At 40.8% G+C, this 27,677-nt stretch overlaps 1 pseudogene; it reads left to right on the top strand.

Annotated features, from left to right (window-relative positions):
• LOC130070997 (ecto-ADP-ribosyltransferase 5-like) overlaps positions 1 to 23,658 on the top strand; it is a 37,298-nt pseudogene extending 13,640 nt beyond the window's left edge.
• Positions 23,659 to 27,677: the final 4,019 nt, after the last annotated feature.

Genomic DNA, 27,677 nt, shown 5'->3' with positions numbered 1-27,677 from the left:
CGGACACCGGCTCAGGAACAACGGACACCGGCTCAGGAACAACGGACACCGGCTCAGGAACAGCCACAAGAACTGAAACAGTTACAAGAACAGACACAAAAACAGAAACAAACACTGGCTCTGGCGCTGGAACAGGCACTGGCTCTGCCCCCGGCTCTGGAACGGGCACTGGCTCTGCTTCCGGCTCTGGAACGGGCACTGGCTCTGCTTCCGGCTCTGGAACGGGCACTGGCTCTGCCTCCGGCTCTGGAACGGGCACTGGCTCTGCTTCCGGCTCTGGAACGGGCACTGGCTCTGCCTCCGGCCCTGGAACAGCAGACACTGGCTCCGGCCCTGGAACAGCAGACACTGGCTCCGGCTCTGGAACAGCAGACACTGGCTCCGGCTCTGGAACAGCAGACACTGGCTCCGGCTCTGGAACAGCAGACACTGGCTCCGGCTCTGGAACAGCAGACACTGGCTCCGGCTCTGGAACAGCAGACACTGGCTCCGGCTCTGGAACAGCAGACACTGGCTCCGGCTCTGGATCAGCAGACACTGGCTCCGGCTCTGGAACAGCAGACACAGACATATCCAGAATCCGCGCCAGACGTTCCAAATAGTCCGTAAGTGCCTTGGCGGCCACACAAATGGACATTTCCGGATCGGTCTCAGACTGGGCAGACAGAGCGTGTACTGTCTCTCGCTGGGCAGACGTGACGTGAACAGTCTCTCGCTGGGCAGACATGACGTGAACTGTCTCTCGCTGGGCAGACGTGACGTGAACAGTCTCTCGCTGGGCAGACGGGACGTGAACAGTCTCTCGCTGGGCAGACGGGACGTGACCAGTCTCTCGCTGGGCAGACGGGACGTGAACAGTCTCTGGCTGGGCAGACGGGACGTGAACAATCTCTGGCTGGGCAGACGGGACGTGAACAGTCTCTGGCTGGGCAGACGGGACGTGAACAGTCTCTCGCTGGGCAGACGGGACGTGAACAGTCTCTCGCTGGGCAGACGGGACGTGAACAGTCTCTCGCTGGGCAGACGTGACGTGAACAGTCTCTGGCTGGGCAGACGTGACGTGAACAGTCTCTCGCTGGGCAGACGGGACGTGAACAGTCTCTCGCTGGGCAGACGGAACGTGAACGGTCTCTGGCTGGGCAGACGGGACGTGAACGGTCTCTGGCTGGGCAGACGGGACGTGTCTCCCCCTTCTCCTTCTCCGTCCCTTCTGACGGATCTGTGCAGACTCGAGGTTGGTCAAAACCATAGACGGGATCCCCACGCTGGACGGACTCAACGACGATGATCCCATTCCCGAAGAGACCAGTGAGGAAGACTCTGCTGCCCTCCTCTCCTCATTCCTCTGGGCACACAGAGAGAAATATTTAAAAAGAGAAATCCCATTCTCTCTCTCAGCCGGACACAGTTCGCTCCGCTGAATCCACATAGGCTCGTTCGTTCTGTCACGATGCGTGGTGAGGAATAATCCGTGGATTCAAGTGCAGAGTGAAAAGTATTTAATAAAGACCGAAACATAAAATAAACAAATCAACAAAAGAACACAACAACGTACAAACTCAATCCAGAACAAACTAGGCAGGGCAGGAACAGGCACAGAACTCAACACGACGAACACGCGTAACAAATACAACGAACGAGCACAGGACAGCAAACACAGGAAGACTAAATAGGGAGGCAAACAAGGAGGGTAACGAGACAGACAGGTGGAGCAAATAAACCAATAATCAGATAACAAGAGGGAGGGGTCAAACAATGACGAGAGCACATGGCTCAACATAACAAACACCCATGTGCAACACAAGACCGGACAGACATGTGACAGCAACAAAAGTTGCACATACTTGCATGTATGCCAGTTTTCAGTGAAATAAAGGGAAGCTATGTGAATAACAAGAGGCTGCAGTGGGCTATCTTGCTATAAACACTTAAGTATAATTGAAGATGATCCATGTTGATCATTCTAGTACATCTACTGCATTTATAATGAAAGCGTATACATTACTAATGTCAGGCATATAAGAAACAATCAGAGGGGGTGAAAAGGAAATGTTGGCACTGTTTTTTTTTTTTTTTTTACTAAATGGTGCATTATCTTTGTGTAATAGTAATAGTGTGTGTAGATCTGTGTAGATTGTCCTGCCCTTCCACCCCCAGGGGCCCTTCTTTTCCCTGTTTTTCTTCTTTCTGCCTTTTCCTGATTTTATTTCATCATCATCATCTTGTCGAGTGCTTGCTGTGAATTGAGTTGATGCTGCATTGAAATCGTTGCTTTCCGGATTGGAGTTCCTGGATTCCTGGGTTTCGTTCCAACTCTCGTGTTCGCGGAGGGAGTCGGGACTGGCGAGCCGCACGGACCTAACAGTGAGCCGTGATTGCATGGATTTGACATTAGTGTTGCCGATGGATAATGGATGGTAGGAAATTGAACTAACAGCACTTTACATTTTTCACCGTTCAATTGAAAGGATTCACCCACAGAGGACAGACTGAGTAACGAACAATACTGTTGTCGTATAACGATTCACATTCACAAGGTTGTGAATATAATTTGAGAGACTCATTTCTGGAAACTGCTGGGTTTAATTCCAGAGAAGGGGGAATTAAATGTGAATTTGTTGGGTTTATTTTTTTTGTTTGTTTGTTTATTAACGATGTTACTTGATCAAATGTGACTGCTTTCATTTTATTTTATTTTTTTTCCTTTTATATTGATTGAAAACTAAGAAAAACTTATCCAACATAAATCTTCGAAAGGGATCAAATAAGGAGTTTAACTTAAATGGATTATATCCTAAATTGAGCTTTTCAGCTATAAGGTGAATTCACTGTGGTGATTAATTAGAATTTTGTTATTTTATTTTTATTTTTCCAAAGAAACGAGAGGTTAATGTATTAATTTACATAAACAGTGTGACAAGTGATTATACTTGCCTTCTGAGTCTTTGAAACTCATTAAGAACAGACAAAAAGGTGTCTAAAGAAATTATTTTATTTGTTTGAGAAGCACACTTTGAATTTTATTTATTTTTTCTCTTTCCTGTATTGTTTTCCTTCTTTCTCTTATACGTTCAAGTTTTGAATTCTAATCAAACCAATATATTTCAATTATACCTTATACCTTGTGTGAGTGACTCATTATTGTTGTGACATCCTTATTCTCTGCAGGCGAATTTAGTTCTTCTGATTTGACTGGTCCATACTCAGACTTTGTCTGTACGAAATTCAGCAAAGGGTTACAAATTGGCTATGAAGGCTACCCATCATGCATTGCAGCATGATGATTTTTTTTGTCACCATTGTTGTGAATCATATGCAAAATCTTGATGTCTGTGTGTTACAACATGATATGTTTGCTCTAAACATCGTATGCACATAATTTTTATCCACCTCTAAATAAGTGATATTATAAATGCTATTGGTGCCAATATTGCAATTCTACAAGGTAGGCGGCTAGAAATGCCAAAGTATCTGACAACATTATATGCTTGTTTTGTGATGATTTCATCATCATCAACATGAAGCTGATAACAGCAGCCAAAGAAAAGCTAAAGTAAAAATAAAGGGGACCAAGAGCCCAACTAAAGCAAACACTGATCACCACAATGGTGACACTTCAAATGAAACAAATATCAACATCTAAACCTCTGCTAATTCTCACTAATATCATCTGACAGCAATAGTCAAAGTAATTATTTTGGATAAAAGCGTCAGCTAAATGAATAATTATGTCTAAATGAGACCATAAATTATGTAAAAAATATGTCCACAATGGCCACATTTGAACAAGTTTTTAACCTTGTACGAAGAGGGTCCATGAACGTCTATATCGGACGTGCAGAAACCGTCAAAAAAAGACGTCATAAAAACTTTCATTCTGGCTCCTCAGTGGACGTCTTTTCAACGTCCGACTTTTGTGACAAAGACGTTGAAAAGACGTCTTTTGGACATCATTGTGTTTAGTGGGTAACGGTCAAAATGACCGCTTGTGGCAGTAGTTATGGAATTCTGGCACTTCTAGTGTTAATGCTGAAAAATTCATGTAATAGTAATTTCTGAACATACAGACATTCCATCTTGAAATGATATTACATTACCTCCTCAGACCTGGTTGTCCACATACGTGGACATCACAAAGTCCAGGGGTCAGAAAGTAAAAGTCCTGCCATATTTTTATTCCACCCACAGCAAAAACTCCAGTGTTAAATTAACTTTACTGGGAGTTTATTTGGATCCAGACTCAAGAGTGTTAAAGTTAATGAGATAATTAAGTGAATAATTGAGTGATGATTGAGCATTATTGAAGACACCTGATGTTAACAAGCAGAATCACTGAAGGAAAAAAAAAAAGCCAGGTAATTTTAAGTCACCATTATGGTGATCAGTGTGTGTGATTATGGTTGGATTTTACTTGATCATTGATCATAATGATCACACATCATTAGATTTTGTTTGGCTGCTGTACATGAGTTATAACAGCCAGCTGAACAGATAGAAAAGGTGATCTGATGGTGAGTCATCTTCCTGCCATAAAATAGACCACTTGGCTTAACAGACAATTAAAAGGTACTTACAAATGTGGGTCTTGCAACCATTGTTCTAGTATTAAAGAATGCAAAGAAGTCTGTAATTTCAAGACAGATAAAAGGTACAACGTAAAGGCATTCATTAATTGCAACACCACTTTTGTGGTATAGGTTATCATGCAAATGTGGATGTTTTTATGTAGGCTGGACCAAGAGACGTCTCAAAGCCAGAGTATCGGAGCATAAGAATGCCATTAGAAAAGCTAACTTAAATTACCCTATGGCAAAACACTTTCTAAATGTGCACAACAGTAATCTAGAAGGCCTAATGGTTGAGGGTTTAGAAACGATTAAAAAGAATATTCGGGGTGGTGACCGATTAAAATGACTTTTACAGAGAGAAACTTTTTATATATACGAGTTACAGGCCACAATATACCCTGGTTTGAAAGAAGAAATAGATTTCTGTCCCTTTTTGTGATATGCCTTCTGTCTGTTTTTTTTTTTTTTTTTTTTTACTATGTAACCCCCTAGAGGGCCTTCTCTGTATGTGCTTGTAATTTGTCAATCAGGTGTTTCTAATTAGCATCTATAAAAGAGGAAATTGTTTGATTGAAAAACATACCCTGAAGTAGGCTGTTTGTGCCGCTATGCGTGGGTTGTTATTTCCCCCATGTCTTTTAAATTTTCTATTATGAAATAGCCAGTCAATTAAAGGCTTTTTATTAATTCCTAAGAAGAGTGCCTTGGATTTCCTTCTACTACATGTTATTGATAAGCCTTTCAGTCACATTTTGACCTTTTACTTTATCCCAAAACTTACCTGAAAATACTGTTGTCTTTTTTTGTCAGATAATGTTTTATTTTCATTATTTTTCAGGAGTAACGATGAGAAGTGAAGATCCGAAAAGTTATTTGCTCACAGTCAGACAGCAACGGCACAATGACACAGCACAAAATGGCTTTTTTATATTGCAAATAATCTCTGTCATCATATAATGCATATAGTTTTGCGGTAACACTTTAGAATACGGTTCCTTCGTTAATGAATAACTACACAGGAACAAATGAGTAAGACAATATTAACAATCTAGTAACTACTATTAACTAACAAGAAATTCTGATTAACAAATTAGTAAGTAATAGCGCACAGATGAAAGTGGTAGTTCACTATTAACTAATTGATAACTACTATTTTTTAATGCTTCCCAGAGAACTACCGAAAAAGATGAATAAATAATGCAAAACTAATCAATAACTAATGCAGGACAAATGACTAGCACAACATTAACATTAATAACTGCTACTGTAAACAAATACACAAGGTTTATTAATATGTAATAGCATAGCAGACTTTTGATTTGGGAAATAATTAGCCTATGCTCTCTCCTAGAGAACTATTTATCAACTGAATAATTTTAAAGAAATGGCTTTTTAAATGCAGTTGTCGGGACCTTACTTGTCCTGTAGTGATTCAATGCCAGTCCAGAGGAATGCCAAAAAATTGGCCAGAGTCACAGTGACGGCTGGAACATATTATTTCAGTTTTCAGCCATCCAAAGAGTTATCAGCCATCCAAATACCTTAATACAGTGATTTTATTATTTAACCTACCTCGTTTTTATTTATGTCTTCTAGCTCATATACGTGTGTGCAAATATCTTGTGAAGGATTAGAAGATTCTACACTTTAGGATTGGCTTTTCATGTAAGAATCATGGTAACTAACTACTAATGACTCAAGTGTTACTACATAGTTCTAAAGGAATTACTAATTATTTGGATCCGTATTCTAAAGTGAAGATCATGGTAACTAACTAGTAATGACTCAAGTGTTACTACATACTTCTATGGTAATTACTTTCTAAAACTTCACCAAAAACCTCAAAAGCTTAAAAGAATTAGTAATTCCTTTAGAAGTATGTAGTAACACTTGAGTAATTACCAGTTAGTTACCATGATCTTCACTTTAGAATACGGATCCAAATAATTAGTCATTCCTTTAGAAGTATGTAGTAACACTTGAGTCATTACTAGTTAGTTACCATGATTCTTACAGTAGTTCTCTGGGAAGCATTAAAAAAAAGTAGTTATTGATTAGTTAATAGTGAACTATAACTTTCATCTGTGCGCTATTACTTACTAATTTGTTAATCAGAGTTTCTTGTTAGTTAATAGTAGTTACTAGATTGTTAATATTGTGTTACTCATTTGTTCCTGTGTAGTTATTCATTAACGAAGGAACCGTATTCTAAAGTGTTACCAGTTTTGCTTATCTGATCTCTGATCATTCCAAGGAATCTCTTAATTTCAGAAAACCTGCCTGGCAAGTAGATAGCTAGAAAGCAAACTCCTATAAAACTGTTCTGGAAAGTGATGCAAAAAGATTACATATTTCAGCAGCTATACAAGTGCGGATTTCAGGACAAGACAGTTCCAAAGAAACTTGAATTATGCAACAGAACCTAAGCCAACCTCTTTGTTCAAAACACTCATCAAATTCAAGTTTACTACCACAATAAGTTGACAGTACTCATTTTGTGTTTTCTTCTGAATCTGAAAAAGTTAGTTGAAAACCATTTGTATGCCTTTAAAAAAAAAAAAAAAAACACTATAGACTCTAATTTCAGTGTATACATAAGTCCCAACTGACACAGTCCGATACACTACAACTCCTACATTGTTTTTATTTAGTTTGGAACTCCAAAACCAGCTTTACGAAGCCAATAAGCAAGACCTCTGTCTTATCACTATTAAGACACAAAAAGTTCTGGGTCATTCCTATTTTTATCTCATAAATACAATGTGAGAGAAAAGAAACATCCACGTTTTGACCAGGCTATAATATACTAGTGAATATAAATTTGACTATTATCTGCATAAAAGTGATAAAAATGCCCAAGTGATCTTAAGAGCTGTCCAGTAAATCATTCACAAAAATGTTCTGGGATGCATGCTCATTTATAGATCCATTCATTGATAAATTAATGTAGGGAAGTCTGTTTTAATGTCTAAGTTCTAATGGCAGGGGCCCTGACCACATTTTTAACCGCAATTAAACTAACTTATCTGATCGTAGTCATGGTTACTAAAATCTTCTTGCCCTCACTGGGGGATGGGACCACAGATCCCAGAGTGAGTTTGATTGTTTGGTACATATAGCATAATTGTGTCTGATTTGTCTCAGTCGTTACACATGATAACAGTCGTATCATACTTGTGCTTAGTATGCGTAATGCAATTTTACGATTTTTGATTGTGGATTAAAATGTCTCCACGATCTGCTTTTGAAGAAATATGGTAGTATCGTGCTACAGCGGCACATTCTATCACCTGTCGCCTCTGTCCCAACACTGTACAACTCGACATACATTCACATCACACGTTAACGCAGCGGTAGAATTACACTTACATGACAGCACATGTCAAACAGCGCCTGATCATGTTTTGGCTTTAATTAACTTTTTTATGTCAACAGGTTCCACATAACTGGGTTACGTTAAACAAACCAACAGAGATTCCACATCCAATGTGACTAAGAAGCAGTTGTCTGGAACTATCATATCGCTTAAGATCTTCAACACATGGGTAGTATCCTATATATAGGAAGAAAGTTGTTGAGCCAAAGGCTTAATTTGGAAGTCTATAAATTGCGAAGCTGGTTCTGTGAGAGACCCATTAGACAATATAATGGGCCTGCCTGGAGGAGATTCGAGAGACTTGTGGATCTTTGGGAGCATGTAGAAGGTGGGTATTCTAGGATGTTGGCATAGGAGGAAATCATGCTCCTGTTTTGAAATCCACCCAGTATCCTTCGCTGTAAGCAACAGAACTTTGAGTTGATCTCTTATGTCGTCGGATTAGACCGCAACCGTTGATAGTAGTCTTGATTGTTGAGTTGTCGTAAGGCTTCTTCAACATATTTATCTCTGTCCATTTTTACAACTGCTCCTCCTTTATCAGCAGGTTTTATAATTATAGACTCATTCTTTGTTAAATGATTGTGGCGGGGGAGGCGTGGTTCAGCGAGGTCTGCGATGAGAGAGAGAGTGGAGAGACGAGCGGCGGTAAGTGAGTCAAGTGCAAAATGACTGACACCTGTGTCTCGTTGCAGTAATTGGCGTGGGGAGACCGTATAAAAGACAGACTGGAACCAGCATTCGGGAGAGAGAGGGCTGAGGACTCGTGGGAACGTTCGAGGAAAGAGGACAAGACAAAGCTACTGAGTATTTTGAACTGTGAATGAGATTGTGTTCGACGTGCGCATGTGGCGCGAGTATGTTTTGAGTTTATGGAATAAATTACCCACGAGCCTCAGCCAGCTGACCCGGGTCTCCTTCCTTCTCACACACACACACGAACGGGGAAATACTACACTGGTGCCGAAACCCGGGACGGAAGGAGAACGCCGACCGCCAAGATGCAATCTCCATCAGGAACATCGGGAACGCCATTTGCGGACATCATCACATCGCTCACGGGTCTGCATCAGGAGAACCACCAAGCCCTGCTGGACTTGCGGGCGGATCAAGAAGGTCGGTTCCAAGCCATGATGCAAGCCCAGCAGGCAGACCGCGAGCTGTTCCGGAGCTTGCTGGACCGGGAGGTTCGGACGGAGCCGGCTTCCCCCAGCTCCATTTCAGGCGCTCACATGTCACTAACGAAGATGGGTCTCTCTGATGACCCCGAAGCCTTCTTGGACTTATTTGAAAGAACGGCCGAGGCATGTGAGTGGCCATCGACCAGCTGGCCGGTACGGCTAATACCACTGCTGTCGGGGGAAGCCCAGAAGGCTGCTCAACAACTGCCCGTCCAGAACCTCCTGGTATACGCCGATTTAAAACGAGCCATTCTCCAGAGCGTCGGCCTCAACCCAGAACAACATCGTCAACGCTTCCGTTCGCTGGAACTGGCGGAAGCAGGCCGACCCTTTGTCTTGGCGCAGCAGCTCCGGGACTCGGGCCGCAAATGGCTGTTGGCCGGAGGAAGCGACGCCGAGGCCATCATCGACAAGGTGGTACTGGAACAGTTCGTGTCTCGGTTACCGAAGAGGACTGCCCAGTGGGTCCAGTGCCACCGGCCGGCGTCGCTGGATCTGGCCATCCAACTGGCGGAGGATCAACTGGCGGCGTGCTCCGGGGTCGGCGAACCCCTGCCATCCATTTCTCTCTCTCTCTCTCTCTCTCTCTCTCTCTCTCCCCCTGTCTCTCTCTCTTCCCATTCCCCTAAGCCCGTTCCTTTTCCCAGGACTCGATTCAACGGACCACCGAGGGCACCTCCCCGCTGGAAGGCTGGAGCCGAGGGTCCAGTCGGGCCGCGAGGGTCCGTCAGGGGAGGGGGGCCGGGACACCATGAAGGGCTCGATGCAGTTCCTGCGCTCTCCCCACGCCAATTCCTTGACACACTTCCTGCCACTAGGGCGGCGGGGAAGCCTGGGCCGGCCGGTTGGCGTTGCGGGGATCCGGGCCATTTCGTGGACCGCTGCCCGGTCATGGAGGTTGGGACATTGGTCCGGATCCCGGACGTCCCGCAGGCCGCCCCCGATCAAGCCGGGTTATACCAGATACCTGTGAGTATTAAGGGGGGTACCTATCAGGCCTTGGTGGATTCGGGTTGTAACCAGACCTCCATCCATCAAAGTCTGATACAATCCGGGGCATTGGATATGGGCCGCATGGTTAAGGTGAGGTGTGTGCACGGGGATATAGTGGAATACCCCTTAAAGGCCATCACTATTAAATTCAGGGGACAAAATCATTGTGTGGAGGTCGCAGTTAGCCCGCGCCTCCGGCATCCGTTAATTTTGGGGACGAATTGGCCAGCTTTTGAACAATTATTGGAATGTTTGACAACGGATACCTCTGGGAAAAAGAAAAGGCGGGGAAGGGGGGCGAGCGCTCAGGTCAGAGAGGCTGTTCCTGGACCCAGCGGAACTGCTTCAGAGGAACCGAGCGGCGTGGCGAGGCTAAACCTCTCCAGTGGCGATGACTTTCCCCTGGAACAGTCCCAAGATGAGACGTTCGAACAGGTCCGTTCCATCGATGGGCAGATCCTCCAGCCTGACCGCACGCTCTCCTATCCTTATTTTGCCGTTATTAAAGACAGGTTGTATCGGGTGACCCAAGACACTCAGACAAAGGAGGATACAACCCAATTGTTAGTACCACGGAGCCGTCGGGAAATGCTTTTCCAGACGGCACATTGTAATCCGATGGCGGGGCATCTAGGGATGACAGCTACGTTAAATCGTTCAATGACCCGATTCTTCTGGCCGGGCATTCACGAGAACGTACGCAGGTGGTGCGCGTCGTGTCGTGAATGTCAGTTGGTAAACCCACCGGCCGCCCCAAAAGCGCCATTGCGCCCTCTACCTCTTGTGCAGGTCCCCTTCGAGAGAATTGGTATGGACCTCATCGGGCCATTGGAAAGATCGGCACGGGGGCATCGCTTTGCGTTAGTTATAGTAGACTACGCAACGCGAATCCCGAAGCAGTGGCGCTACGCACTATATCAGCGAAGAGTGTGGCAGACGCCCTGTTTCGTTTAATCTCCCGCGTGGGAATCCCGAAAGAGATTCTCACGGATCAAGGCACCGCGTTTATGTCACGCACGTTAAGCGAATTATATGAATTATTGGGCGTTAAATCGGTGCGTACCAGTGTCTATCACCCACAAACGGACGGGCTGGTCGAACGATTTAATCGCACGTTGAAAACAATGATTCGTAAATTCGTACAGGAAGACGCGAAAAATTGGGACAGATGGCTAGAACCCCTCTTATTCGCCGTGCGAGAGGTCCCGCAAGCCTCCACGGGGTTTTCCCCCTTTGAGCTTCTGTTTGGACGTCAGCCCCGTGGGGTGTTAGACGTCCTAAGAGAAACTTGGGAGGACGGATACTCAGACAGCAAAAATGAAATTCAGTATGTCATGGACCTGAGAGGAAAACTCCATACACTGGGGCGGCTCTCTATGGAGAATTTGCTTCAGGCTCAGGACAGACAAAGCCGGCTGTATAACAGGGGAACTAAGCTTCGAGAGTTTGCACCGGGAGATAAAGTGCTCATTTTACTACCAATTTACAAGTAATCGAGGAGTCCCACAGTGACTGGGCAAGCCCGATAGTTTTAGTTCCTAAAACGGACGGCTCGGTACGGTTTTGTGTGGACTATCGCAGGGTGAATGCAGTGTCGAAATTCGATGCTTATCCAATGGCGCGGATTGACGAGCTGCTTGATCGGTTAGGTACGGCTCGTTTTTATTCGACGCTGGACTAAACGAAAGGATATTGGCAGATCCCCTTGTAACGAATCACACAATAATAATATACATAAAATGTATTAAAGGGGGGCCGGAAGGCCAATTTAGCTCAAAAGGAATGATTCATCGATTTGCAATGAATATTGACCGAATCACGATGGAACCGAGCAAATGACTCGTTTAGAGTTCATTTGAACGGGCCGTAATTATAACCTTGGCAACAGATATGAATATCCAATCTATAGTTAAACACTATGTATTAGCAAGGTAACTTTAGATCGACAGTACAAGACATTAAATGTGCAAGCACAACACAAGGCAAATATCTTTTCAAATATATTGACGACTTTATTAACTATTCTAAACACATAAAACTAAGGTCTAAACACAATCACACACATGCATTCATACTTGGCGCAGAGGAAGAGGGAGAAAGAGTGAGTTTTCAGAGTGAGATGCACTTTGTAAGACATGACCTGAACGAACCACCAAGCATTAATTTAAACCTTCGTTTCTTAGACAGGTTATTCAATTTACATTTAAAGCACCAGTTCAGTTAGAGTCTGGAGTACTTGCTTGTCTTTGCGTTGCTTAGGGAGTTCCCTTTTTGCGGTGCTTCGTCGAAGGGGTTTCCTGGCCGGGTCCGTGTGGCTGGTTGTCTTTGAAGTGCCTGGATGGAAGTTTCTGAACAGCCGGTCACGTGTGATTGGCAGGCGAATAAGAGTCTTTACAGTTCGAAGCGCGTTGCAAGAGAGACGTTTAAACGAACTTCGCAGCAACTTAACTTTGAACCGAGACTTTTACGAAAAAAGAAAATAAAGGAAGAAATGAAAGTAAGACGAGTTAGATGGCTTGAATGAGCTGTTTCAACCCCAATCTTGATGGGTTATTTGTCTGCTGGTCTAATTTGGTCTGGTCGATGCAGAAGCGTGCGAACACGCTCTTTGTTGTTTTCAGAGAGAAGCACGAACAGGAACACTCTCTTGCTGTTGCTAGAGAGAGGCGCAAACTTAATTCAACACCGAACCGAACTCAAAACCGAACGGCAACCCCGAACTGCCCTCTGAACCGAACTCCCACTCTAACTCCTTTGTTCGGGTCTTTAACTTAAAAGTTAGTCCAACCTCTTTTGGAGAATTCTGACCAATGAGACAATGGCATCATTTTAGGAGGTGGAGCTAGTTCCTACTTATCGTTATCTGGGATCTGCTTGGGTTCCAGCACTTAGCAGAGAACAAGAGACCCCGGTTTAAACATTATAGACTATTATAATCATACAAAACATTTTACACAGATTTCAAACAAGCCACCTTTTGAATTAAGGGCATACGATTATTTTGATTGGAAGCACGATACTCTTTCATCCATACACACAGTTATATCACAATTACATGATTTAAATGTGATCTAAGCATAATACAAACATGAATTGTAGGAACAACAAGAATTATGATGTTTGATTATACCCTTACAGAAAAAACACATGAATTTCACATGTTATCACATGTTTTCCACATGTGCCCACATGTGACCACATGTGACCACATATGCCCACATGTGACCACATATGAACAACATGTCATCACATGTGAACAATGTTTCACCACATGTGAACAACATGTCACCACATGCAGTAATGTTCGACCACATGTGAACAACATGTCACCACATGTGAACTTAATGGAACACGTGGCACATGTGGAAAACATGTTATAGGTAATAATGTGGAGCTCATGTGAAATATATTTGCACGTTGTAATAGGTTTTAACATGTGAATTATGTTACCACGTCACAAATACTGTACATTTTTAGCTTCAATAGCCTTTTTCACACAAAATGCATAGAACATAAAGCTTATAATGCATGTGTATATACTAACACTTATATACACGTATAGTTTTTAATGAGTTTTTGCAATACTTTTATTTCAACACTGTTTACCATTTCTAAAGCTATATTATAAATATATTTTACATAATCAACAGTATATTATATTTGATATAATCAATAGGCTACTGCAAGCACGTTTTCAAATAAAATAAAGTGGATATTAAACTTTTCATTTTAAGTGCTGCATGATTTTGACGTGGTTTAATCAATGCCGTGCGCGTGAACTTTCGAGTATTTCAAACACTTGAGCGGCCGACGCGCAGAGTTGCCATGGAAACGGCGCGGGACCACTGCTACTGGTAAGCAACAAAACTCCCTCTCTCGATGTTGTTTAAACTTTTCACGGCTTTTCCCAGGTGAGATTAGTCTCTAAAATCACACGAATAATACTCACAACTGTTTTTGACATTTCTCTTACTTGTAATTGACACGATTCTGTTAAAAATTTACATGGTGTAGTCAGTGTCTTCGGAAAAAGTCCGTTAGGATCTCAACCGTTTTCAGAAGAGGTAGCAGCTAGCTAGGCTAACGTAATGTTAACTCGGTTGAACTTTTATTTATTAAAGTTTGGGCTTTTAATCACCTCTTATGTGTAGATGAGAGGTTTTGTAAAGGTTTTAGCACTTGGAAGTGAGCTAATTTATTTAACACAAACGTAAACATAACGTATCGGTGATGTTACTTTCAGGAGCAAGAAAATTGGCTGAAACTAACGTTAGCTCAATGGTAACGTTAAACACATTTTGATTAAAAAATGTTCTGTGATTTCAGTAGTAACAAAATAACCCATAACAGAGAGAAAGCTCCACGACTTCAACATTTCTGGAGAAAGCTGCTGCCGGAGAAGTAACGTTAGGACACAGGTGAGCCGAGGAAGCTCATTAAATAACCTCATTTTATTTCTCAATTTGTTTTTTTAAATTGTTTATTTTAAGAAGGTTTTGACATCCAAACGAAGTTACACCGTATGAGCAAAATTAAATGAATAAGTAAACCCCAATACAAATTCTGTTATCCTAGTTAAGAAATTATATTCTGTATATTCTTTAAATTCTTTCTCTTTTCTGCATTTCACCTCTGCTGTAGCTTCTTTCCTTTCAATAAACCTGGCATTGCATTGTTGGCTCAGTGACAAATGGCTTGTTGTGTTCTTAGATCCTTCAGTGCTGATGCCCTGCAACATAGCGGAGTGGAGCTGATCTTCATCTCTAAAGCACTATTGATGAACCATATGATTAGTAAGTAAAACGCCAAACATACACTAATGTCAAACATACACTAATTGTCTTGGTACAAATGTTTATGTCTCTTTCTCTTATGTTCACCAAAAAACATTAAAAACAATAATATTGTGAAATAATATAAATAAATAAAAACTGTTTTCTATGTGAATATATTGTAAAATGCAATTACTTCCTGTGATCAAAGCTGAATTTTCAGCATCACAGCTTCACATCATCCTTCATAAATTATTCTAATATGACGATTTGATGCTCAAAAAAACATTTATGATTATTATCAGTGTTGAAAACAGTTGTGCTGCTTCATATTTTTGTGTTTTTCAGGATTATTTGATGAATAGAAAGGTTAAAATAACAGCATTTATTTGAAACAGAAATCCTTACTCTCTCTTTTGATCAATTTAATGCATCCTTGCTGAGTAAAAATATGAATTTCTTCTTTTTTTTCTGTTCATTTTTAAATCTATCATTGACCCCAAATGTTTGAACATTAGTGTAAACTACCCTTCATATGTTTGTGGTCTATTTAACAATGAATCCTGGAGGGGAAAAAATGGTTTAAACTGTTACAATGGTTTACACAAACACATTAATCAGCACAACTGTTTTCAACATTGATAATAATCAGAAATGTTTTGGATGTTTACATGGTAAGAATGTATAGTATTCAAATATAAAAAACACTGACTCGTTAGGTCATGTTTACTCATTAAAGTCAGATGATTTCCTATTAATTCAATAGAATATGGTGACTTCAATTTACATGACGTCATGAGCAATCAAGTCATTTATATAGATCAGTGAGTAGTGCCCAGCATATCTAAGTCCACTAAAGGAGATTTCTCGCATTTTACCCCTAAACTCTGGAATAACTATGAAGGTAAAAGAGTAACAAGACTCGAGCATGAACAATAAATACTTGTATGCTAAAATTTACACTCACAGCTCCAAAGTGAAAACCTCACCTAATACGCAATAACGTTGAAAAGATCACGGTTTCTGTCCTGACGAAAATGTTCTATTTTTTATTTTATTTTTTGCTTTGCAGAACAAGTCTGTGACTGACTTAATGAACCCAGTTGCTTTGGATCATGCTCAAAGATGTAAGGGTTACAAAAAGTTAACCAGAACTCTTATGGACTCCATCTTCTCTTTCGAAGAGATGGCAGCATGAACGGAAAAAAAGGGGTTGTTGGTGAAAAAAGAGCCTTGACCTACAAAAGGTGCAGCTAATAATTGGTAAGCATGTCTGAATATCTTTTATCAATAGTTATTATATATGACAAGCGCTGAGCGCGTCCGTCAGCGCCAGCCATAGCGCGGAAAGCACAGTTTGAATCTGACAGTTATGTCACTTCATGTCAAACTTGTTTTCAAATTTTAATGTAATCAATCTCATTTCTTACAGACCATGTCAAAAAGAGGCACCCAGGCATCGGAGGCACTGAGATCAAGGTCTGCATGGCACAAAAGTTAAAAGATCTGAGGAGACGAGCAGAAAGGTAATATTCAGACGATCCAACATCCAAGTGTGATCCCCATGTGGTCTGTTCACATTTGCGAAACCGACATGCGCGAGGACTGATGACTCAGTTTATTCCTCAGTCTACATTGTGATCTATTCACAAACTGTCAATAGTTTTTTTTATAAATGAGACGCACCACTCGTCTTATACAGTTGTTTAAGCAAGATGTATTTCCATAGCATATTTACGTAAAACGTTTAATGACATAATAACATTACAAATGAATAATAATTAATTATTAAGCCCCATAAAATTGCTTTTCAGAAACCTACGGGGTGACGTCACGGACACTACGTCCATATTTTTTTTTACAGTCTATGGTTTGCACTGCCCTAATCTTTGATCTTTTTCTATCCCAAAACAGGATGCCTGCTGCAGGAGACACAAAGGACTGAGACAACACACTTTCACAAACGCACACCACACACACACACATGCGCGTATACCTGCGTTTTTTGCGGCTTTTTATGTATAATTTTAATTTGGTTTTGCTTTGTTTGTTTTAAACATTCAATTTGTATTGCATATTTTGAAATGAAATAAAAAGTGAAAAAAAAAAAAAAATTTGAATTATTTGTTTTAATGTTGGGAAACATTAGGCTATAGAGCCTACACAAGAACATGGTAGGCCTACCGTTTTCTGTGGTATATTGCTTAATGATTTTTACATGGATTTCACATGAAGTTACAGGTTTACATGGTGTGTAGCTTTAATATGGATTCTTGATGGGTTTCAAATGTCATTCCATGGGTTTCACATGAGATATTTTACATTTCACATGATATCTCATGGGTTTCACATGTGATTAAATGTTTCACATGGGAATTTTACGTTTCACATGTAAGCTCATGGATTTCACATGGGGATTTTGGGTTTCACATGTAATCACATGGGTTTCACATGTAATCACATGGGTTTCACATGTAATCACATGGGTTTCACATGCAATCACATGGGTTTCACATGCAATCCCATGGGTTTCACATGTAATCACATGGGTTTCACATGCAATCACATGGGTTTCACATGCAATCCCATGGGTTTCACATGTAATCACATGGGTTTCACATGTAATCACATGGGTTTCACATGCAATCACATGGGTCACATGTAATCACATGGGTTTCACATGTAATCACATGGGTTTCACATGTAATCACATGGGTTTCACATGTAATAACATGGGTTTCACATCCCATGGGTTTCACATGTAATCACATGGGTTTCACATGCAATCCCATGGATTTCACATGTAATCACATGGGTTTCACATGCAATCCCATGGGTTTCACATGGGAATATACATGGGTTTCACATGAAAATGTTCCAAAACCACACGTTTCCCATGTGCAAATTACCTTTAACATGTGCAAAGCACATGTGTTCCACATATTTCACATGTTAAATTTCACATGTGCAAAATCACATGTCCACGTTGTCACATGGGATCACATGTGTTTTTGCACATGTGAAACTCATGTGGTTTTTCTGTAAGGGTAAGTCCACTGAGCATTGTTCTGCGTGAGTTTTAATGGGTTTGATATTTAAAGTCTGTGTAAATCTCTCACGTTCCATGAAAGCGTGGTCTGTTTTACATCGCTGTCCTGCTCAGCAGTGGTGATGCTGAGGGAGGTCAAAGGTGGTCAGGCCCCTTGGTGGTCAGGCCTCGTTTCACCATTTCTGAGCAGCTTTGTCTTGCTTAAGATGAAACAGTGACAACGTTCTTCCTGTTTAGGCTTATATCTGGGGCCTGCGGGGCCATAAACGTCTTCTCTGGGGGGTTTTCTAGACAATTTGGAGCCGTCTTTTGGCTTTGGAATGTGGTGTTCAGATCCGAAATGCTGAATCTCATTTGAATGAATCCCATGAGAGATTAGAAAGATTAATTTGTGTTTGGTTCATCCTTAAAGTCTCTACACCCTTGTCTCCCATGTCAAAAAAAAAACAGCCTTTACCACGCCGTTTGGATTACACCAATTTGTAACACTTCCTGTCGGGTTGTTCGGGGCTCCGGCCACGTTTCAGCGTCTCATGGACAGAATTCTGCGACCCCATGCTCCATATGCCGCTGCATACTTGGATGATATCATCATCTACAGTAATGACTGGCAGCGGCATGTGGAGCATTTAAGGGCCGTCCTCGGGGCGCTGAGACAGGCGGGGCTAACGGCCAACCCGAAGAAGTGTGCAGTTGGGCGGGTGGAGGTAAGGTATCTGGGCTTCCACTTGGGTCATGGGCAGGTGCGTCCCCAAATTGACAAGACAGCAGCAATTGCAACCTGTCCTAGACCTAAGACCAAAAAGGAGGTGAGGCAGTTCCTGGGGCTGGCGGGATATTACAGAAGGTTTATTCCTGACTATTCGGACCTCACCAGCCCGCTGACTGACCTCACTAAAAAGGAGGTACCAGATACGGTCCAGTGGACGGAGCAGTGCCAACAGGCTTTTACCCAGATTAAGGCTGCTCTGTGTGGTGGACCGCTCCTGCACTCTCCTAATTTCTCTCTCCCTTTTCTGTTGCAGACTGACGCGTCGGACAGGGGGCTGGGCGCTGTCCTGTCCCAGGAGGTGGAGGGGGGGACCGCCCGGTGCTGTACATTAGTCGTAAGCTCTCAAAGAGAGAGACTAAGTACAGCACCATAGAGAAGGAGTGTTTGGCCATCAGATGGGCGGTCCTCACCCTGCGCTATTACCTCCTGGGGTGGGAGTTCACCCTCTGTTCGGACCACGCGCCCCTGCAGTGGCTCCACCGCATGAAGGACACCAACGTGCGGATCACCCGTTGGTATCTAGCTTTACAGCCTTTTAAGTTCAAGGTGATCCACAGGCCGGGGGTGCAGATGGCTGTGGCTGACTTCCTCTCTAGGAATGGGGGGGGGGGGGGGGCTGCAGGCCGGATGGCTCCCCGGCCTGAGTCGGGCGGTGGGGGTATGTGGCGGGGGAGGCGTGGTTCAGCGAGGTCTGCGACGAGAGAGAGAGTGGAGAGACGAGCGGCGGTAAGTGAGTCAAGTGCAAAATGACTGACACCTGTGTCTCGTTGCAGTAATTGGCGTGGGGAGACCGTATAAAAGACAGACTGGAACCAGCATTCGGGAGAGAGAGGGCTGAGGACTCGTGGGAACGTTCGAAGAAAGAGGACTCTGGGAAAGCAAGACAAAGCTACCGAGTATTTTGAACTGTGAATGAGATTGTGTTCGACGTGCGCATGTGGCGCGAGTATGTTTTGAGTTTATGGAATAAATTACACACGAGCCTCAGCCAGCTGACCCCGGTCTCCTTCCTTCTCACACACACACACGAACGGGGAAATACTACAATGATCCATTGCAATTTTTTGGGATTTGGTTCAAGTTTTCCCTGCTTTTTTGATTTGATGATGAAAATAGTCTCTCGATATCATAATCCACCTTTTTTGTAAAAGCTGTCAAAGTCACATTCGAAACTGGAGGCATAACATATGATTTTGGTCTAAAAGAAGATCTTTGTGCTGTGCAGTCATTTCTCTGATTATTGATGATACCAAACTTTGAGGTGGAGGCTTCGGTAGAATCTAAATAGATCCACCTTGGTGTTAAACACATTAGTGTAGTAAGTGGGAGAAAAAGAAAGTCCTTTGGATAGCACACTCACATGGTCAGGGGTAAGAGAAGTTTTTGATAGGTTGATTACCGTCTGCTCTTGTTCCGGTCCCTGAGAATCCATGGTTGTTGTCTCAGTCGTTGTCTTTGTTCTTGACCGTTTTCTGCCTCTCCTTGTTTTCTTCTTTTTATGTTGGGTTTTATGTGTTTGGGTCTTTCGTCCAAAAAATCAGACGTAGTAGAAGCAGCTGGTGAAGACATATTAGAGATCGAAGTAGATTCTTCATCGCTTGTAGTAAAATTGAAGGACACAGATCTCTGTTTTGGTCTATCTCTATAATTCTCTATAATAAGGCTTATCAATACTTTTGTATTGTCCTGCATTAACTGCTGCAATGCCCTTCTTGCTGGGGTTCCTAAAACTACACTCAACAAATTGCACTATGTGCAAAATTCTGCTGCTAGGATCCTGACTGGAGTCAAAAGAAGTGAACACATCACTCCAATACCGAAGCCCTTGCACTGGCTCCCGGTCAGGTTCCGCGTTGATTTTAAAATCCTTATGCTCAGGCACTGCATGGTCTGGGCCCTCAGTATCTGTCTGCGCTTTTAACTGTATACTGTATATTCCCAAGAGTCATTTGCGCTCCTCTCCAGCTCGTCTTTTGGCTGTTGACACACACACACACATGTTGTGTTTTCATGTTTTATGGGGACTTTCCATAGACATAATGATTTTTATACTGTACAGACTGTATATTCTATTCCCTTACACTAACCCTATCCCTAAACCTACCCATCACAGGAAACATTCTGCATTTTTACATTTTCAAACAACATCACTTAGTATGATTTATAAGCTGATTTCCTCATGGGGACCAAAAAATGTCCCCACACGAACAAGGATTTCGGATATTGCCATCCTTGTGGGGACATTTTGTCCCCATAACGTAGGGTTTACCAGGCCACACACACACACACACACACACACACACACACACACACACAGACTTGCGGTCTGTAGGGGACAGGCCTTTCTCGTCCTATGCTCTTAGATTCTGGAACGCACTTCCTTCTCATATTAAGGATGTACAAAATCAAAATAACAAATAAATCCAACCTAAAAACTCACTTTTTTAGGTTAGCTTTATCCTAATGATTTTAATTATTTAAGTGTGTAATTTAGTTTTTTGTATGCTTTGTATTTCTATCTGTGTATTTTTTACTTTTATTATTATTTATTTTTCTCTTTGTATTTGTGTTGTGTAAAGTGAATTGAGAAGCTGCTTTAAAGGTGTGTTATAAAATAAAGTTTATTATTATTATCAACAATGCACCTGAACACACCTCTTTTTCAGACCAGCACGCCCATAGGCAAACAGATGGGTGAAAATGCATTTTCTATTTAAACAACGTGCCGCAGGATGTAAAAATGATAACTGTGTCAGGCTGAAACTACCAAAAAACAATTGTGTCGCACCTCCGTGTGTGGGCCCAATGAATGAATGATGGAATGGACCTCATACAGGTTGAAGTGAAGCCCTGAGTGAACCTCTGCAGTGTGATTATAGCATCATCTACTGGTCACTGTCTGACATTCTAATTTAACTTTACCCTATACACATGATTCATTCCGATATATTCCTAGGGATTTGTGCAGGAGATTGTGCAATCTTCACCAAAATGGGCTCAGATCATTGGTGTTTTTGTACCGTATTTGCTGAATAATTATTAAAAATTCAGTTGTGCTACGGTTTCAAACCTGTCCCGTGTGATGCCAGATGAGATACAGTAGATGCATCAAAGTCACACTTCAGCTATTATATCTCAGAAACAATCTCTCTTCATACTGGTCCTCAACCTGTCACATCTTGTCAAGAAGGTAAAAAGAATGCCAAGATATCAGCTAAATTTTACAGTGAATCATTCCGTCACCATTTATGTATACACTGAAATTAAAGTCTATAGTGATTTTTTTTTTTTTTTTTTAAAGGCATACAAATAGTTTTCAACGAAACTTTTTCAGATTCAGAAGAAAACAAAATGAATGCTGTCAACTTATTGTGGTGGTAAACTTGAATTTGATGAGTGTTTTGAACAAAGAGGTTGGCTTAGGTTCTGTTGCATAATTCAAGTTTCTTTGGAACTGTCTCTTGTCCTGAAATCCGCACTTGTATAGGTGCTGAAATTTGTAATCTTTTTGTATAACTTTTCTTAACAGTTTTATAGGAGTTTGCCTTCTGTCTACTTGCCAGGCAGGTTTTCTGAAAATAAGAGATTCCTTGGAATGATCAGAGATCAGATAAGCAAAACTAGATGCATTATATGACGACAGAGATTATATACAAAAGCCATGTTGTGCTGTGTCATTGTGCCGTTGCTGTCTGACTGTGAGCAAATAACTTTTCGGATCTTCACTTCTCATCGTTACTCCTGAAAAATAACAGAAATAAAACATTATCTGACAAAAAAAAAAAGTTTTGGGATGAAGTAAAAGGTCAATATATCAGTGAACATCACAGGCTTAAGAAATTATTTCAAGCAGTTAATGAATTTAGAATTTGTCTTTGTTGGTGAACACAGTTTAATTGTACATTCTATTGCAGTGATAGATTTAGTATTTGTGAGACACTGTTGTGTTTCTGAATGTTTTCCAGCATCTGTTCTTCACTAGATCTACTAGATCATCTGAGGGATTTGACTGAATCAAGATGCTGCTGATCATTGAAGCTCTTCTTCTCATTTTAGCTGCTCTAGGACAGGTAAGCTTGTGTTCTAGTATGAATATTACAGACATGAATACTGATGATGTGATCATTATGATTCATGTTGCTGCAGGATCACAGCGCTGCTGCTGCTGAAGGAAAGATATATCCATTGGATATGGCACCGAATTCAGTTGATGATCAATATGACGGTTGTAGAGAGAAAATGGCAGACCTGGTGAACACAACTTATCTAGAGAAGGAAAAATCGACCTCAGCTGAATTTAATAAGACTTGGAAGGTGAAGAGAAAGCCAAGAAAGCAGAGGATAACTTGCAACAGATTCATTCAGTCGCCATTCATGTGTACACTAACAAAGACTCTAAAGTATATAGTAATTTCACTAGTGCCACTCGTACTGACAAACAGAAATATAAAGACAAGACATTCAAATGGTATTCACTTCACTTTCTGTTTACAGAAGCGATACAGATTCTGAAGAAAACACAATAAATGCTATTTAACTTATCGAGGTACAAATGTTGAATTTGATGTTCAGAGCAAAGAGGTTCGTTTGAGCTCATTTTCATCCTCCTCTCTTGATCGTAAAGTAATACAGGGTTTTGGAAATGTATCTTGTTTTGAAAGCTACACTTGTGAAGGTGCTAATTTGACAAAATATTCAAAGTATCCTGATGAGAAAGAGGTGCTGATTCCTCCATATGAGAAGTTTAAAGTCACTGCTGTCAAAAACAGAACAGATCAGCCAGATCTCTGGTGTGAGACTGTGTTTGTGTTGAACAGCACGGGAACAAGAAGTGAACTGAGCTGTGCATTGTTTAACAGTGGAAACCATGCTTCGTTCTATAATGTTTTACTAATTTTGCAAATTGTATTTTGTGTTTACTTGCTAATGAGTTAACTTGATTTTACATGTTTCTCATTGAACCTATGACATTTTGATACTATTTAATGATGGGGAAAAATAAGCTTTTCTAAACATAAAATGAATCAAATCTTTTTCTCTTCTCAATTTGTGTAAATCTACTGGGGTTCAATTATTGTTATATTAATTTTACACATGGTCATTGTATATTTTGTTTGAATGTTTATAAAACGGTTATTCCAGTCCTTGATTCTGATTGGTCAATAGCTGTGCTTTATTCATGATAAAACACGACTATGACCGCTTCACCCAACTGTTCTATTTATCACTGTGCAAATTTAAATAAACAACAATGAAAAAAATGTGTCTCTTGTTAGGCCGCATTCTAGCAACTAAATTAATAACATAAATAAAATGGATAAAATAGGCTACCTATCAAATTATGTGCCCTTGTGTTTTAATTTATGTAAATATTTAGTAAGGTTTATTTATAAGTGCAGAAAGAAATTAACGGAATAAATGGAAAATGAACGTTAATTGTCTAATTGAGAGATAAGCTATATTTGTGTGAGGAAATATTACATTCTGTGTTGTAAAAAAAAATGAAACAAAGTTTGAGAAGGGACTATTTTTTTCTAGCGGAAGAAAGGCTTTTAGTGATTTTACTTCATGAAAGTTGCACTAAAACTTTCAAAAACTTTCAAACTTTCAAAAAAAATTTTTTTTTTTTTTTTTTTTTTACTTTAATATTTTCATTGTGTGGTAAACATTTTATAAAAGCAATAAGGTACTCGAGGCTAGTGCTTCGCGTCGTGTCGTGCCATAACAACGCCCTTCAGCCGTGACTTATTCACGATACAGCACAGCCTCTCGAACCTAATTGCGTAATTCAATTAAGCCTCGTACGTTATTGCTTAATTATTGTGTCAAAAGCCCTTGATTTATATCAGTAGTAAAAACAAACTCACAAGTCAGCAAAAACAATGCAGGTAAATAAACACACACAACCCTGAATACAGACAGACAGGAATGAATTCTGAAAAATTAATGTAATAACAATTTCTGAACATACAGACCTTTCATCTTGAAATTATATTACATAAGAAAAACATGACCATTTAGTTTGGTGATCCCTTATGAAAATAATAACATATATTTCCCTATATGAATGATCAACATATTAAATGGTTTAACAGTATATGTGAAAATATACAGAATAATATATTGTGTTAATATTACATTTTATTGAATAATACATAAGGAATTTTCATATATTTAAAAATAGGTGACAATTAATTATAATTGTCAATAAATAGGTGACAACAATTAAAATAGGTGACAATTATTATAGGAATAATATATTGTGTTAATATTACATTTTATTGAATAATACATAAGGAATTTTCATATATTTAAAAATAGGTGACAATTAATAATATATCATAAAAATGGTGGGTTGGTTTAACCCAATTTTGGGTCAGATTTGGAAAAACCCAGCCGTTGGGTTACATTTTTAAATTGCATTTTTAATCCAACGTTTGGGTTTGTCCATATTGGACCCAAAATTGAGTTAAAACAACCCAGCATTTTTTAGAGTGTAAGTAATTTTATATTCAATTATACACTCAGATATAGTGCTGCATGTGTAATATATTTACATTTTACATTTATTAATTTAGCTGACGCTTTCATCCAATGCAACTTACAATTGCTATATATGTCAGAGGTCGCACGCCTCTGGAGCAACTAGGGGTTAAGTGTCTTGCTCAGGGACACATTGGTGTCTCACAGTGGATTCGAACCCAGGTCTCTCACAGGCATGTGTCTTATCCACTGCGCCATCACCACCCCCCGCATGCAGCATAAATACACATAGAGCAATATATAATGCAATACATGTCTTAGCTTTTATTTTTTTACATTGTAAATGTTTCATATTTACAAGTTAGTTAAAGCTGCAGTCCACTGTTTTTCCTCTTTGTCGCCACACAGCAAAATCCCCAGTGTTAAATTAACACTGAAAAATGTGAATCAGGTGTGTTTGATTAGGAAGACAAATAAAACCTGCAGTGTAGTGTTGGTGGGTCGCCAGGAGAGGTTTGGGAACCACTGCCTAGCTTACGGATCTCTATGTCCTGAACCACTGAGACCTCACAGCCCATTGCTTCACCCAAAGGTTCATTACCGGAAGATTCATTCAGCATTGCTCACTAGTGACACCTAGCTACTGTACAAAGAAGTAACAGACAAATTAATTAATTCTGAACCAATGACCTGAGCAGACATTTGTCCATTGCCTGGATATAAAATAAAATATGTATCTTTCTCTGTCTGAATTTACTTGTGCAGAGACAACTGTCACACACACAGTGATGAGTGCAGTGCTTGGAGGGAGTTATAAATAATAAAGTAATAAAGTAAACTGCACAGAATAGTCTGGGGTGGGAAAAGTTAAGAATTGTTTCTGGTGTGTTTTGTGCAGTGAACTGATACTAGTTTGAGTGCAGTGTTATGCTTACGGGACTGGGGATATAGAGGAGCAAACTGCAAAACTGCAGTTTGGGGTGGGAGAAGGAAGGACTACAATAGATTTTTATTGAGAAACAAAAACTGTTTCAACTGTGTTGGGGTTTAGACGATCCCTCTTTTTGGACAAAACCTCGAGCTCCAGCCTTGGAAAAGATCCTTTCAAAAGGAACAGAGGATACAGGGGAACATACAAATGCCAGTGCCAGTTGGTTTAAATGAGGATACTGATGCTTCTGTTGAGCCCAGAACAAGGGAGGATCTCCTCTTTCTTGCTGGCTCCATTACCAGGAAAAAGGAAGAGTCGCAAAAAGCAAAGAAATCCAAAAGGGCAATCCAAAACAAAAAGCAGTCCAGTCCAGATCCAAAAATCCAAAGCAATCCAAATAATGTTATCTAATTAATATAACAAGACATAATATAATATATGTAATAATATATAATCAGAGGTGGGTAATCCAGGGGCCAAAGAGTAAACGTCCTGCCATATGTTTATTCCACCCATAAACTCAGTCATCTGATTTCACTAATTAGTTATATCTCCTGTCTGAATTAGCAAATCCAGGTGATTGGAACAAAATACTGAGGAGGACTTTTTCTTTCTGAACCTGGACTTTACACCTCTGCATAGCAATGCCACATGTCAGCCAAGAGCAAAGAGCCTTAGCTGAAATCCAATGAAGAGAAAAAAAGACATTAAAACTGTGAAGATCTCAGCAGAGGAGGAATAAACAACTCTACAAACAGAGTTTATATATAACTCATCAGCTCATTATCACATGGGTTAATGAGCTAATGAGTTGAATCAGGTGTGTTTGATTAGGGAGACAAAGAAAACGTGCAGTGTTGGTGGGTCGCTAGGACAGGTTTGGGAACCACTGAGCTAGATGTCTCGTCCGCGCTGCTGGCCAATGGAGGTTGACATCTGCACCTGGCGGCCATCTTGTCACAGGCAGCTCGCTCACTCGTAACATTGTGTTTTAATGGTGTACTTTTTAAATAACCGTAACTTGCTCAATTTTATACTGATTTTCAAACGGTTTGGTTTGTCATAAACGTCAGAGATGTAGTTATGACACTGCATACTTATGAATAATAAGTGTATCAATAAATAATCATCCAGAATTGTAGTCACGTCAATAACGTTTGTAAGAAACCAAACCATTTGTAAATCCGTCAAGATTTCAATGAGATAAGAGTATTTGTGTTAGTGCTGATCACTCATCTTAGATCAGGTACCACAGTAGAGGTCTTCACGGGTCCACTTGGATCCGAAAACCCGAGGTCCGACCCGAGACCCGAGCTGGTTCGGGTCCAATACTCCGACGTGTGTCTCGGACACGGGTCGGGTTCGGTATTAGTGGCCTTGGGTCTCGGGTAATTTAAAATAAATATGCCTTTTCCAAATGGACCCGAGAAGACCCGGATTATTTTAAACTATGTTGGGCATTTAAGAAAATTGCAGTATTTAAAACAACTCTATGACACCGTTCTCTCACTTTTTCTAAGTGAGAGAGCGAATCCGCGCTTCTACGTGCACA

The sequence above is a fragment of the Rhinichthys klamathensis genome, unplaced genomic scaffold, assembly GCF_029890125.1.
Source record: "Rhinichthys klamathensis goyatoka isolate OS25496 unplaced genomic scaffold, OSU_Roscu_1.1 h1tg000423l_1, whole genome shotgun sequence".
Lineage (NCBI taxonomy): Eukaryota > Metazoa > Chordata > Actinopteri > Cypriniformes > Leuciscidae > Rhinichthys > Rhinichthys klamathensis.
Note: the sequence above shows the minus strand (reverse complement) of the source record. Positions and strands in the feature narration are given on the sequence as shown.